This window comes from Eulemur rufifrons, chromosome 19, assembly GCF_041146395.1.
Source record: "Eulemur rufifrons isolate Redbay chromosome 19, OSU_ERuf_1, whole genome shotgun sequence".
In the NCBI taxonomy this organism is placed as follows: Eukaryota; Metazoa; Chordata; class Mammalia; order Primates; family Lemuridae; genus Eulemur; species Eulemur rufifrons.
In genome coordinates, this window is record NC_091001.1 from 74,580,307 (window position 1) to 74,594,958 (window position 14,652).

The 14,652-nt window shown below is 34.4% G+C and overlaps 1 non-coding gene across 1 annotated transcript; it reads left to right on the forward strand.

Moving 5' to 3' along the window:
- Positions 1-11,163: 11,163 nt before the first annotated feature.
- On the forward strand, positions 11,164-11,267 carry LOC138400401 (U6 spliceosomal RNA). The gene has a single exon (XR_011236294.1). It is a non-coding gene; the product is annotated as a U6 spliceosomal RNA (small nuclear RNA).
- Positions 11,268-14,652: the final 3,385 nt, after the last annotated feature.

The following is a 14,652-nucleotide window of genomic DNA, read 5'->3' on the forward strand; positions in this document are numbered from 1 at the left end:
TAGGAACTCTGTTTTAACATTAATTTTGATCAGTTGTTTCTAAACCCTAAAATGGAGGGAATATAATTAGACATGTCTGACCTATCCCATCATGGGCAGGAACTCATTTTTAAGATTTCTCTGGGGTCTCCTTGTCCTAGAGTGGGTCTACTCAGTGGTTGGGGGTCTAGGATTTTAAATTTATTAATAGTATACCTTATGTGACAATTTCCAAGTTAAATGTTATCTTGGAAATAGTTTTGAGACTTACACAAATGTGTATATATACATATATATCATTTAAAAGGTCAATAGCTTTTAGGATATTATGTAAACATAGGAGAAAGACCACAATATATAATGAAAACTATTTTATAGTGTTATAGAATGGTAGTTTTAGAAAAAAATCAAGTTAAGCCATTTTCAAGATAGAAATAATATTTTAGATGATCTTTGGTACAGGAAGTTAAACTGGATTTGTTAAAGTAATCATTTTTTCCTAATTCCATTTCCATTTTAAAAAAATCATAAATGGCACATATTCTTTCTGTATGCTTGCTTTTCTTTCTTTTTATATACCCACTAGGCAAGTCAATCAGAAATCAATTCCTCTAATTTCTTTTGTAACATTTCTTGAATCTTGCTCTTACTGTTTTGTTTTCTTTTGCCACCAGTCAAACCTAGGCCTTACGCTTCATGCTTAGATTATTGCTTTGTTCTCTGAAATAGTTTCTCTCCTACCAATATTGTTCCCATATAGATTATATGGGACCAGATTAACCTGCCAAATGTATAGTTTTCATTAAGTCTTCCTTTGAAAAAGCAAATACTAGTTTATACTCATTTCTAATAGCAATTTGTACCTTTACAGTAAAGACCCACTTCCTTTTTGTGGTGTGCACAGTGCTCCATCATTTTCCTGCATTCTCCATTCCAGCCACATCTTCACTTTAGTCCTTTCCTGGATCCTGTGCTAGAATGGTTTAACAGTCATAACATTCCATCTCATGATCCACTCTCCATTTCTACTCCTCCAATTTGTATTGGTTTCATTTAATTCTATAACATCAAAATTTAAGGCCCAATACAAGTTCTACCTCCCTGATGAAAAAAACTCTGATGAGATTATCCTGCAGTGCTTTTGTGAACCTCTGAACTCCCATAGCACTAATATTTATACAACTTTATGGTGATTTGGGATCACATGTGTTTGTATGTGTGTATATTTACATTAATGTGTGTATTTATATTAATATATGTACACATGCATATACATTTATATATATACCTCTGTCCCCATCTCTGTCGCTCTGTCTCTCTCGCACACACACACACCTGGATACCTGGGCTTGAGGTTAGGCTTCCTGGTATTTCATTCTAGTCTTGCTGTTTATAAGCCGTTTTATCGTGGATGAATTACCTATCTTCTGGAACTTCATTTTTTTCCGTCTATAAAATGGGACAACAGAAAGTGCTCATGTGCATTAGTTTCCTAGGGCTGCCATAACAAGATAGCAAAACCTTGGTGGCTTAAAACAACACAAGTTTATTGCCTCACAGTCCTGGGTAGTAGAAGTCAGAAATCAAGATGTCAGCAGGGCCATGCTCCCTCTGAAGGCTGTATGGGAGGATCCTTCCTTCCCCATTTTAGCTCCTGGTGGTTTCTTGAAATCCTTAGTATTTTTTGGCTTGTATATGTATCACTGCAGTCTATGCCTCCACCTTCACATGGCATTGTCCCTGCGTGTCACTATGTTTCTCTGTAAGGAAACTAGTTTTAGGATTAGGGCTCATCCTAATACAGTGTGACCTCATCTCCATTAATTACATCTGCAAAGACCATATTTCTAAATACAGTTATTCACATGCTGAGGTTCAAGGTAGACATAAATTTTGGGGGAACATTATTAAACCCAGTACTCTACCTCAGAGTTGTTTTAAGGGTTTGATGAGATACTTCATGTAAATACTTAATGAAGTGCTTTGCTACATGGTAAGTATTTTCAAATGTTAGGTATTGATATCATTATTACTACTCCTATTAACATTTGCTAAATTTCCTTGATCTTTTCAAGGGAACTTATATGTGAAATTTGAGAGTTTAGCCATTTGGTCCAGCTTGTTCAAGATGTTTTTAAATTGGAAGCTCAAATATTTTACAAAGAGAAAGTCATCCCCTAGAAAAGCCAGTAGTTGCCAAGATTTTGGCAACTTCTCTTTTGTCGTGAGATAATTACATGTCAAAAATTACTTGCAGAGAGTCTTTCAGAATCCTCTTGCTTGATTTCATTTTATTTTTATTTTAAAATTATTTTTATTTTAATTATTATAGATACAAAATAATTGATAACAACTAATTTAACTCTATTAGAAGCTCTTGACTGAGCACACATAAAAATATAAGGTATAGAAAAGAGGAAAAATAGGGAAGGCTGACTGGGATACTTTTAGTATGGGTGAGACTAGAAAACAGGTTAAGGAAAAGGATAAGGATACCAGTGAAGGAAGATGTTGTACTGTTTAGAGAGGTGAGTAAGCTTAATTATCCAATTTCTGTTATGCTTTACCCTTCCTTAGCAAGGAGGACAATTTTTAAAATGACAAGTATAGAATAGGCAAACATTATTAAGAAAAAAATGAAAGCTCAAGATGAATAACTGTAGGCACCTTGATCTTTTCAATAAAGTAACTTTTTCAGAACTAAATAAATACTTTTAAGAAGGGAAGTTTAATGAAGGTGCAGAGGTAGGAAAACAGTCATTTGCTAATTTTAAAGAATTTTACAAAATTGGGGAGACATGCTAGGGAAAAAAGGCCTTGTCGAATTCCTGGCATAATAAATCATATTTACTGTACTGATTTTAAACGGCATGAAAGTGGTCTTACAAAGTTGATATTACTTCCAACTAAATTTTGGAAAAGATTACAAACTAACCATGGAATTCACTAAGAGAAACAGGTCTTAAGTCATTTCCTTTCGTAATAATGGTATAGAACTGGAATAATCTAGTTTTGGATATCAGTGGAGCATTTGACAAAATTTCTTATATTCTCAACAAATATACTGTGGAAATGACAATATCATATTTTGGTAAATTTTAACTGGCAGCACAACTCTAATCAATGACTTTTAAATGCAAATAAGTGTTAGGAAAAAATAATAAGTGAGAAAGTGAACTCACTTCTCAGAATTATCATGATGTGGGCTTCTGGCCAATATGGTATCATGAGTTAATGCTGTAATGCAACCTTTGTTCCAAACACATGGATAAACTGTGAGAAGATAATAATAAAATGCATTACTGGACTAAAAAACAAAACAGAGCAAAAGCATTAACAAAAGAAAAAGAATCTCTATTGATCTGAAACAGAAGAGGAATAGAAAATGGTGAATGTAGCTGGACCCACACACCTGCTGGCCTTGGACCCTATGCAGAAAGTTTTGGCTTTATTTGGTTCTTGGAGGAAGAAAGGGGACTAAAAGTACACCATAGCGCATGGGACCCTGAAGAAGACTCCTTGCTTGAATCCAGGGACTGTGCATAAGCCTTTTGAAAGAAATTTTTGAGAAAAACAAACAAAACACTGCCACTACATGGGGCATTGAATGTGTCTTAGTTCAAGCTGCTATACCAAAATACCCAAGACTGGGTGGCTTATAAACAACAGAAATTTATTAATATTTCTCACAGTTTTAGAAGCTGGAAGTCTGAGATCAGAGTGCCAATATGGTTGAATTCTCACGAGGGCTGCCTTCTGGGTTGAAGACTGTGCAACAGAAACAGAAACACTGTTTTTCCATGTGTCTTCACATGGAAGAAAGAAAAAGAGAGCTCTTTGGGGATCCCTTTTTTAAGGGCAGTAATCCCATTCGTGAGGGCTCAACCCTCATCACCTAATCACCTTCCAAAGGCCCTGCCTCCTAATACCATCACATTGGGAGTTAGAACTTCAACAAATAAATTTTGGGGAACACAGACGTTCAATCCATAACAGAATTTAACAAGCAGTTTAAGTTGAGAAACAGAAGGTCCCACACAGTCTCCAAACCAGGACAAACGTTTCCCCTGGCTCACTAACTGGATGTGCAATTTTATCAATGTCATGATGGGAAGTAGCCCCAAAATTCTGTTAGAAGTGCTGCAGGTCCTGAGGATTTAGAAAGTAAATTCATATTCTCTCAATGTGGAGGGGGGAACACAGAGAAAGATGGAAAGAGAAAATAACATCAGAAAACAAAAACTTAAATAGTCAAAAGGAGTTTGAAAGCAAAATTGTAAAACGTGAATAAATGTAATGTTCTTAAAGACAACCCATCAACACTCAGAAGATGAAGCTATTCCCAAAGAAACTATTCTTATAGAGTAGTAGCACAGTGGATTTAAAGTAAGTTTATCATTCACCACATGTACTCACCATCAAATTGGTACTAACTGATCAACACTAAGGTGTTCACATGGTAGTAATACTCACTGGGTGCCAGTCAGGTGGAGGGGTGGGGGGTAAACCTACAACTAATGAAAGCGGAGCACACTGTATGGGGGAAGGACATGCTTGTAGCCCTGGCTTGGGTGAGGCTAACATATTACATGTAACCAAAATGTTTGTACCCCCATAATACCCTGAATTAAAAAAATAAAAAAATAAAGTAAGTTTATCTAGAATATTCTAAGACAATTTTTATTAAAAAGGTAAAAGAGAGCATTAGAAAATATAGCATTTGAAATATTTAAAAAAACAACAAATTGGATAAACTCTAATAAATATACAACTTGACAGCTCATTGTGAAACTGTAGAATGTCAGTAACAAGGAGAAACTCTTACAAGAATCCAGAAAGACAAGGTGTAGGTTTCCTTCAAGGAAATGCCACTTAGAGGGACAGCTGATTTCTTCTCAACACCAGTAGATACTAGAAAACAAAACCAAACCAAAACAAAACAAAAAAACAGAGTAGTGGCTTCAAAGTGCTGCAATAAAATGATGTTAAGCCTAGAATTTTATTTTCAGCTGTATTATTATTCAGGAATTATTTTCAGACTTATAACAATTGACAGTTTAAATTTTATTAGACCTACTTTAGGAGGAGAAATATTGTTAGCACAGAAATTGATAACATGTATAGAATGTATATTGACTATAAAATAACCTTTTAAATATGAATATAAAATATTGGACAAGAATTAAAAGAGGCAAGAGAATAATTTTTAATGTGTAGTTACACTGTTCTTGTATCTGTTGCATATTTGGGATAAAGTGGAAATTTAGAATAACCTTTGCTTTGTTATGACAGTTTATAGTTAGGTATGTATAAAGTGCTAAAAATTTAAGGACAATTACTACCTCACACCCAATAGGGTGGCTGCTATTGAAAAAAAAAGAAAATAACAAATTATGGGGGGAATATGGAGAAATTGAAACTCTTGTGCCCTGTTAGTGGGAATGTAAAATGGTGCAACTACTATGGAGAACAGTATGGCAGTTCCTCAAAAATTTAAAAATAGAACTACCATATAATACAGCAATTCCACTTCTGGGTATATACCTCAAAGAACTGAAAGCAGAGTATCAAGGTATTTGTATACTATTTATAGATATATTCATAGTGGTATTATTTGCAATAGCTAAAAGATGGAAGCTACCCAAATGTCCATTGACAGATACATGGATACACAAAATTGTGAGATATACATACAATGAAATATTTTTCAGCCTTAAAAAGGAAGGAAATTCTGACACATGCTACAACATGGACCAACCAACCTTGAGGACATTATGCAAAGTGAAATAAGCCAATCACAAAAAGACAAATATTGTATGATTTAATTTATATGAGGTACCTACAGTAGATAAATTCATAGAGGCAGAAAGTAGAATGATGGTTGCCAAGGCCTGGGATGAGGGGAAATGGGAAGTTATTGTTTAATAGATATGGAGTTTCAGTTTTGCAAAATGAAAAAAATTCTGGCGATGAATGGCAGTGATGGCTGCACAACAATATGAATGTACTGAACTGCATACCTAAAAATAGCTGAAGATGGTAAATTTTATGTTGCATGCATTTTACCATAATAAAAATTAGAAAAAAAAAAATTACTAAAAGACTAGATGTATAATCTATGGCATCCTCTCAACAGAGGGAAAATATAATACTTAATCAATTTCAATAGAGAAAATAAGGGAAAATAACATAAGCAAAGAGAAAGGCTAATAAACAAGATAAATTAGGATGGTAGAAGTCAGTGAGGCAAATATCAGCACATTAAAATACACAGATTATCAGATATGATTTTAAAATATCCTACCATAGAATATTAACAAAAGAAAATCCTAAAACAAAACCACACAGAAAGTTTGAACATAAAGGAATGGATATATTGGGAGGTTAGAAATTAAAAGGAAGCTGTTGTGTCAAGCTTAATACAAGACAAAATAAAATTCAAGGCAAAAAATTATGTATAGAAATAAATAGGGATAATACTATATCTTAATAAAAAATTAACCACCAAGACAATAAAACAGTTGTTTTTCAACAATTATTTAGTATCTGCTAGGTACTGGACACATTCTCTTTTTTATTTCACAATATTATGGGGGTAAAAATGTTTTTGTTACATGGATACCTTGCATAATGTTTAAGTTGAGGCTTTCAGGGTGCCTGTCACCATGTTTATTGTACCTGATAATAAGTTTTTACCCCTCGACCCTTTCCCCCCTTCCTTCCTTCCTTTTTGGTTTTCTTTACATCTCCTTGTGCCTGTGTGTGCCCATCATTTAGTTCCTCACTATTAGTGAGTGCATGTGGTGTTTATTTTTCCATTGCTAAGAAACTTCACTTAGGATAATGGTCTCTAGTTCCTTCGAACTTGCTGAAAATGACATTATTTCATTCTTTTTTATGGCTGAGTAGTATTCCATGGGGGGTATGTGTGTATGTGTATAATATGTTTAATATGTTCTTTATCTACTCATCAGTTAATAGGCATTTAGGTTGATTCCACATCTTTGCCATTGTGAATTGTGCTGTGATAAATATCCCAGTGCAGGTGTCTTTTTGATAAAATGGTTTCCTTTCCTTTGAGCAGATACCCAGTAGTGGGATTGCTGGATTGAATAGTAAGTCTACATTTATTTCCTTGAGGAATCTCCATACTATTTCCATAGAGGCTGTACTAATGTGCAGTTCCACCAGCAGGGTATAAGTGTTCATTTCTCTCTGCCACCCACACCAGTAGATGCTGGGTACACTTTGAAAAATGGGGAGGAAAAATGAACAAAGCATCAAGAATTCCTGTCCTCATGGACAGAAACACAGGTACATTTGAAAAATCCATAATCATAGTGGAAGATTTTATTATTCCCTTATGAAATGGAGAAGGAAATCATTAAAAAATTAGAAAACTTAAGAATGTTTGAACCAAAAAACAAAACAAAACAAAACACAAGCTTAATCTAAAATATATTTAAAGTTCTATAACCCAAATGTACAGAACATATATTCTTTCCCAGTGCCAATAGAACAAAAAGCTAAAAACTAGAAATAAATCCAACAAAATATTCAAGATTTTTATTGAGAAAAATATTAAATGTTATTGAAGAAGCTTCTAAAATCTGATTAAGTAGAAAGATACAGAATTATCATGTATGGGATCACTTAATGTGAAAATTTTCACTTAATCTATAAATTTAATGCAATTTCTATCTAAACCTCAATAAGAATTTTGCCAGACAAACTAATTCCAAAATGTACATTGAAAAGCAAAAAGCCAAGTACAACTTAAGGCAATTTTGAAGGAGAGAAACATGATGAAAATTCTTCCCTACCAGACATCATGGCTAATTATAAAATACAGCAATTAAACAGTGTGAAAAAGTATGGTTTTATTTCAAGGATTAAATAGAATAATAGAACATAATAGAGAGTCCTGAAATGAACCATTCAAATGTGAAAATATGACAAATGATGGAGGTGACATTATAAACCAACAGGGAAAGATCGGGGTATTTAATAAATGTTACTGGGAAAAAGCTCATCTTTGTGGATAAAAAATAACAGAAGGTTTCTACCCTATATATACAAGGCTATATCCCAAGAAGATTAAAAACATAAATGTGAAAACCAGAATTTTAAAACTTTTAGAAGAAAATAAAGATGATTTTTATGACTCCACAGCAGGGAAAAAATGTTTAGACTAGATACAGTAAGCACAAACCATAAAAGATAATATTCAGAAATTCAACTACATTAGTACTAAAAATGTCTCAATGGCTATAAATAAAGTTATAGGGTAAGCCACACTTTGAGGAGGTTTGAATGATTTGTATCAGAATATATAAAGCAAAAATAAAAAAGTAAAAACAGAAACTCAAAAGAAAAAAGGCAAATTATATAAACAGGCCATTTATAGACAACATTGAATTGCCAAGGACCATAAGCAAAGGCACTCAGCCTTGTGGGTAATTAGAAAAATGCAAATAAAACCGCAATGAAATACAATTCTCACCAGATTGGTAAAAAATATAAAGTCTTATGCTAAGTATTGTTAAGAAAGTAGAACAATAGAGACTTATATACACCACTGATAAGTCTGATAATTGATTCAATCTCTTCAGAGTGCTAATTGTTGGAGATGCCACTTTCCTATAGCCAAATAATTTTATATCTAGGTTTATACACTAGAGAAGCTCTCCCACATGTGTCAGGTATACACGTTTCATTGCAGTGTTTTGTTGTTGTTATTCAGTGATTAAAATGAATTAATTAGAACTATACATATCAACCCAGACAAATTTCAGAAGTTAAGTAGAATAAAGCATGTTGCAGAAAGTGAAAGAGTATGTGCGTGTGTGTATACACACGCATCCATTTGTATATGGAGAGAGAGAAATATAATTTATACAGAATTAAAAAGCTATTAAATATCACTCTGTTTATAGATATAAGCATATATACATATAAGTGAAATTAAAATGCAGAGAAGTGATTCAAAGTAAATTTAATATGGTGGTTAGTTTAGGGAGAGAGAAGGAGACAGGATTTGGGAAAGTCACAGAAGGTGATTCATCAGTGTTTGTGAAGTTTTTAGTGGTGGTTATGTTCTGATTTGCTTTAATATTTAAAGCAAACAGAAAACAAGATTGTTAAAGTTTGTACATAAGTATTTTATTATTTTATGCTTTTCTGTATGTTTAAATTATTTCACAATAAAAATATATTGTAAATTTGTAACATTGACCTAAATAATGGGGAGCAAAGCAAAGTTACACACTAAATTCCCTAAGTAGACACAAGAGACTGGCTGACGTAATAGTGTACGTGAAAAAAATCTCATGGTATTTAGCTAACTACAAATGTATAGAAATCAAAACTAAAATATTAATAAATGCAGTCAACTCAGTTGAAGGTAGATTTGGGGGTCAAAAAGAAAGAATTTACTTGTTCAAATTGAATAGGCTAATGGCAGGAAAGTGACCTCCTTGTTCTTGAAGGTGTTCAAACAGAGTTGATAGACCATAGTCAGTTTGGTGGAGGTAGGGTGGTATTTTGAATATAAGAATGAATAAGATGAGTACTACATCTCTTCCAACAATTCTGATAAAAATGATCAAATATTCTCTTTGCTGATTAAACAGGCATTCCTTAAGGTGTTTTAAGGTCATCTCTATCCACATGAAGACTCATAATTTTGTGACCATGCCAAAATTTCTATATTTTTATTTTAAGTGGCCTCAAATTTGAATCAGGCTTTATAGCTACTAGAAACTATTCTTTCCTTTCTGAGCAGGTTTTTGGTTTAAAAAATGTCCAGTTGAATGATTACCATTTATTCAATAACATTTAACAAGTTTACTGAATGTTGTACTCTATATTAGTATTTTGCTACTCTCTAAGCTTTGTCTAAGTCATCTCCTTCGATTAGAATTAGTTTTTTAAAAGTCGGATGTATTCAGTTTATCTATTAATTATCATTTATACTCTTTTCCAGTCATCGAAGTCAAGTTATTTGATTATATTTTAAAAATCAGCAGTATGAATATTATGACACTGTTTCATAGATAGAAGTATAAAACTTAAACTTGTTTGCATTGTAACCTGCAATTTATTTTCCTATTTGTGTTAAAAATAGAGAAGCTGACCTTGGCCCCTATCTTTAGAGATTACTTGAAAGGAATGTTCATCTTAAAGCAGGAAACAATGGCATGGTCTGCTAAGGTCACCCTAAAAATCTATTAAAAATTTATTAAGGATGAGTTAGTAGTAAGTAGATAGTAAATATAAGTATCCAAATAGAAAATAGAATATTGTGGTGCAGCAGGAAACATAGGTGTGTAAACAAGAAAAATCAATGGAAGTAATTCAAAAAGGTAATAAATCTCTCTTAAGGAATATTGTCATGTTATCTGAACCTGCAACTATAGCCTACATTAAACTTTTTATCTGATGAGTTAAAAGTTCCTTGTACTTACATATCTAGTAAGAAAGAGTTTTTTCTTCAGTTGAGTTGTAGGATGGAGAATTCTAAAAAAAATCATCTATTGAAGTCTTGTGTAATTATTCTGATACTATCTTTGCTGCAGCAAAAACAAGAAACCATATGATTGCTTTCTAGCTTTTATGAGCAGGGATATGATGATGTGACCCAATTGGTAATTTTTCCTTTAAGTTCCATAACTCAGAAGAAATGTCTCTTCTACAGCTTGTATCTCCAGATCATAGATTTATTATTAGATATGAGATTGAAGTAGAGCCTGTTGGAATCAGAAAACATATAAAAATGGTGTTAAGGTAAGGTGATGGGGGTAGGACGGATATCATATATATTAACAAGTGAACTTTAAATGAAAAACAATTTTTGTCATGCCTGAGAATTTACTCCCTATACTGACAAGGTCCAAACAGAGGCCTAGGTGTTTTGTTTGATGGCCTTGGTGGGTGTTTTTTATTGTAGCCAGGGATTGAGGAAACAGTTTCAGAATGTGTATCTAAATGAGCAACTAGGACGTTCAGGAATGTGCTGTCTCCTGCCATTCAGACTATTTCTATAGTGTTTGTGTCTGTTAACTTTTTGGTACTTATCTTTGCCATAATGACTTATCACTCAGAGAGCTACTACAGTAAAGACTTTTTATTTTAGTCATTTTAAAATTTATTTTACAAAATGTAGTACTTAAAGAGAACTCATCAGTGCTCACTTTGGCAGCACATATACTAAAATTGGAACCATATAGAGATTTGCATGGTCCCCATGCAAGGATGACACCTAAATTCATGAAGCATTCCATATGTTTTGAACCTGGAGGACATTATGTATGTTAAGTGAAATGAGCCAGACACAGAAAGACAAGTACTGCATGTTCTCACTCAAGTGGAATCTAAAAATGTTGATCTCATAGAAGCAGTGACTAGAACAGATTACTGGAGACTGTGGAGGGGGAGGTTCCTCAATCAGTACAAAGTTACAATTGAAAAGGAAAAATAGTTCTGGTGGCCTATTGCACAGTAAGGTGATTATAGTCAGCAAAAAAAGTAGTGTATATCTCAAAATAGGTATTAGAGAGGATATTGAATGTTCCCACCACAGAAAAGGCATAAATGTTTGTTGTGATGAATATGCTAATTAGTCTGATTTGATCATTACACATTGTATACATGTATTGAAACATCACATTGTATCCCATAAATATGTGCAATTATTAATATTATGTGTTCATTAAAAATAAAAGTAATAAAAAAGAGAACTCACTACTGCAAAAACATACTTTGTGCCTAAAATTTCCATCTGGCTCCAAGGTGTTTCTAAATTACTTTGGCTCACAGAAACTTAGTGCCACGGTCCCCAACCCCAGGTGCAGACTGGCACTGGTCCACGGCCTGCCAGGCACCTGGCCGCACAGCAGGGGGAGCCACCGAAGCTCCGCCTCCACCCACAGCCCCTCCCCATCTTCTAGTCTTACGCCCGAGCCCCGCCCCATCGTCAGATCAGAAGCAGCGTCACTCAACCCTCAGAGGAGCGCGGGAACCCCACTGCAAACTGCTCATGCGAGGGGTCCAGGTTGCACGCTCCCCGTGAGAATTCAACGCCTGAAGATCTGAGGTGGAGCTGAGGTAGCGATTCAGTCCCTTAGCCTCCCAGCCCTGGGCTGTGGAAAAACTTATCTTCTATGAAACCGGTCCCTGGTGTCAAAATGGTTGGGGACTGCTGACTTGGTGGCTTGGAAAGTAATGGAGTGAAAATTTACAAATACTTCAACAAAATTGGCAATGCCTCAGAAAGAAGAGAGCCAAATGGAAATGTCCCTGTGAAAAATGCATGCTCAGACAGTTGTAATATGGTGGATTATGGTACGATAATGCCTATTGTTTTCCTTATATATCAAGGCAAGAGAGCATGTGTTTTGTGGATTTTTTGTTGTTGTTGTTGTTACGAACCCAGTTTGCACTGCATATTGACAAGTCTAACTTAGTTACACAGGCATACTAGATTCATAACCCTTTCAGTTTCCTAGTCTGAAAATAGCCTACAGATGTTTCCCTCAATATTATTAAAATCAGCTGGCTTGTAAATGTATCAGCCTTGCATGTTATACATTGTTTTGGCAAATGCCGCTCTGATCCTTAACTGGGACTTGAGGTGGAAATGTAACAACTATCTTTATATTGAATGCAGAAGTTATTACAGAAAAGCAAATGTTATTAAAAGGTACTTTCTATTCTGCCAATTTATGACAGAAAATTTATCAAAAGTTTATAATCTTATTTTGTGTTTTGGCATGTAATTTTCAAGAAACTGTTTTTACGGTTGATCTTAACATCCTTAAAGGGGAGATAGATTTTTGGGTTATCTTATGATACTTAATACATCCTGCATGACTTCCTTGTTAAGAGAGCAAAATTGCTAATTCTTGTTTACCTTCATATTTAAGCGGAAAACAAAATACATAGTTTGTTTCAATTCTTCAACAGCCCAGGAAAGTAAAGTAAGTGTTGGAGTGGTCTGGAATTGAATTTCTAGCACCAGAATGAAATTTTGTAGAAATTTAATGTCTTCCACTTCAGACGACATATAGATTCCACCCTAGTTAGTATATAAAGTGTTTCATATGTGTGTTTTTTAAAACGTTTCTTTTTGGCAGGGGGCAGAGGGAGGTACAAGGGTCACAGCAGGGGATAGATTTGATTTGACTTTATCCCCACCAGGCCAGAGAGTGGGATTCTCTGGCTTAGTAAAACTTACTTTAGGGAAGACTGGGAAGAGACTTGATGGCCTCTGTATCTTAATAGAAGTCAGCATAGAACAGATTAGTGATTATTTTTTGAATTATATTTTTTAGTGTATATTAATAGACTTTACTATTCCCTTTAGTGGATATAGAAAGAGGAAGATAAACTCAATGAAAGCTTTCTCTTCACTGGTTTCTTCTCCTCCTCCTCTTATTAAAGAAAAAGTCACACATGAACGCACACATACATGCGGGCACTACTGCAGGAGTGCTTATAATGAGCAGTCTCCTGCCCCAGGCTTCTCCACCTCTACTCCCAGAACTCGATAGACAATGATTGCTGACTATTTCTGGTTCCTTTTGGTGGTTATTTTCACCTCATCAGTAAATGTTTGTGTAGTTATTTCTGGATTTAGACATTAAGCTTCCTACTCTGCTGAAGATTTAGCTTAACCATGCCCTCTATCACCCCTTCTCCTTCCTCCTGGTATAGTTATAAAACATTTTTATTTCTTTACTGGTTACATTTCTATTCTCAAATGGCACAATTAACCTCTATATCTTGTTTCATCAATTACAGAAAATATTTCTCCCCCAATGTGTGTTCATTTTCTATAGTTATAGTTGACTTACTGTCTACTGTTAAAAGGGGAGGTTCTAAACCAATTTGTTTCACAAGCTTCTCTAATAATATCTGTGCAGAATGTCAGCCTTCTCAATGTACTGGTTTTCAAATGGTGCTCTGTGGATTACTAGAAGCATCTTTCGGGATTTTACAAAAAATGAGCTTTTTTGTCCTGCCATTCAGCAGAACATTCATCCTTTTATTTTTGCGTGCCATACATTTTGATTTTTATTTAAAAATGAGATTGAGTTTTTGGAACTTGGGTTCTATCTCCGATCTTCTAGTAACTTGTTTTGTTACTTTGTTTAGGTCATTTGTGCTCTTTGGACATCAATTTCAATAACAGCAACAGCAGCAGCAACAGCAGCAGCAAATAACAAGAAAATAGGATTTGTATTCATTTGCCAGGGCTGCCATAACAAAGTACTACAATTTGCATTTCTTAAACAATAGAAACTTATTTTCTTAAAATTCTTGAGGCTACCAATGCAAGATTAAGATGTCTGCAGAGTTAATTTCTTCTGAGGGCTCTCTCTTTGGCTTGTAGATGGTAATCTTCTCTGTCTTCACATGGTCTTCCCTCTGTACTTCTCTGTGTCCTAATCACCTCTTATAAGGGAATAGTAATATTGGAATTAGGGCCCACTTTAATGACCTCGTTTTAGCTCAGTTATCTTTTAAGGACCATATCTCCAAATACAGTCAGACTCTGAGCTACTACGGCTTAAAACTTCAACAAATAAATCCGGGGAGGGAGTAGGGGCACAAAACTCAGCTCATAGTAAGATTGGTAACCTCCAATTCCATTTAGCTCTAAAATTCGATAAA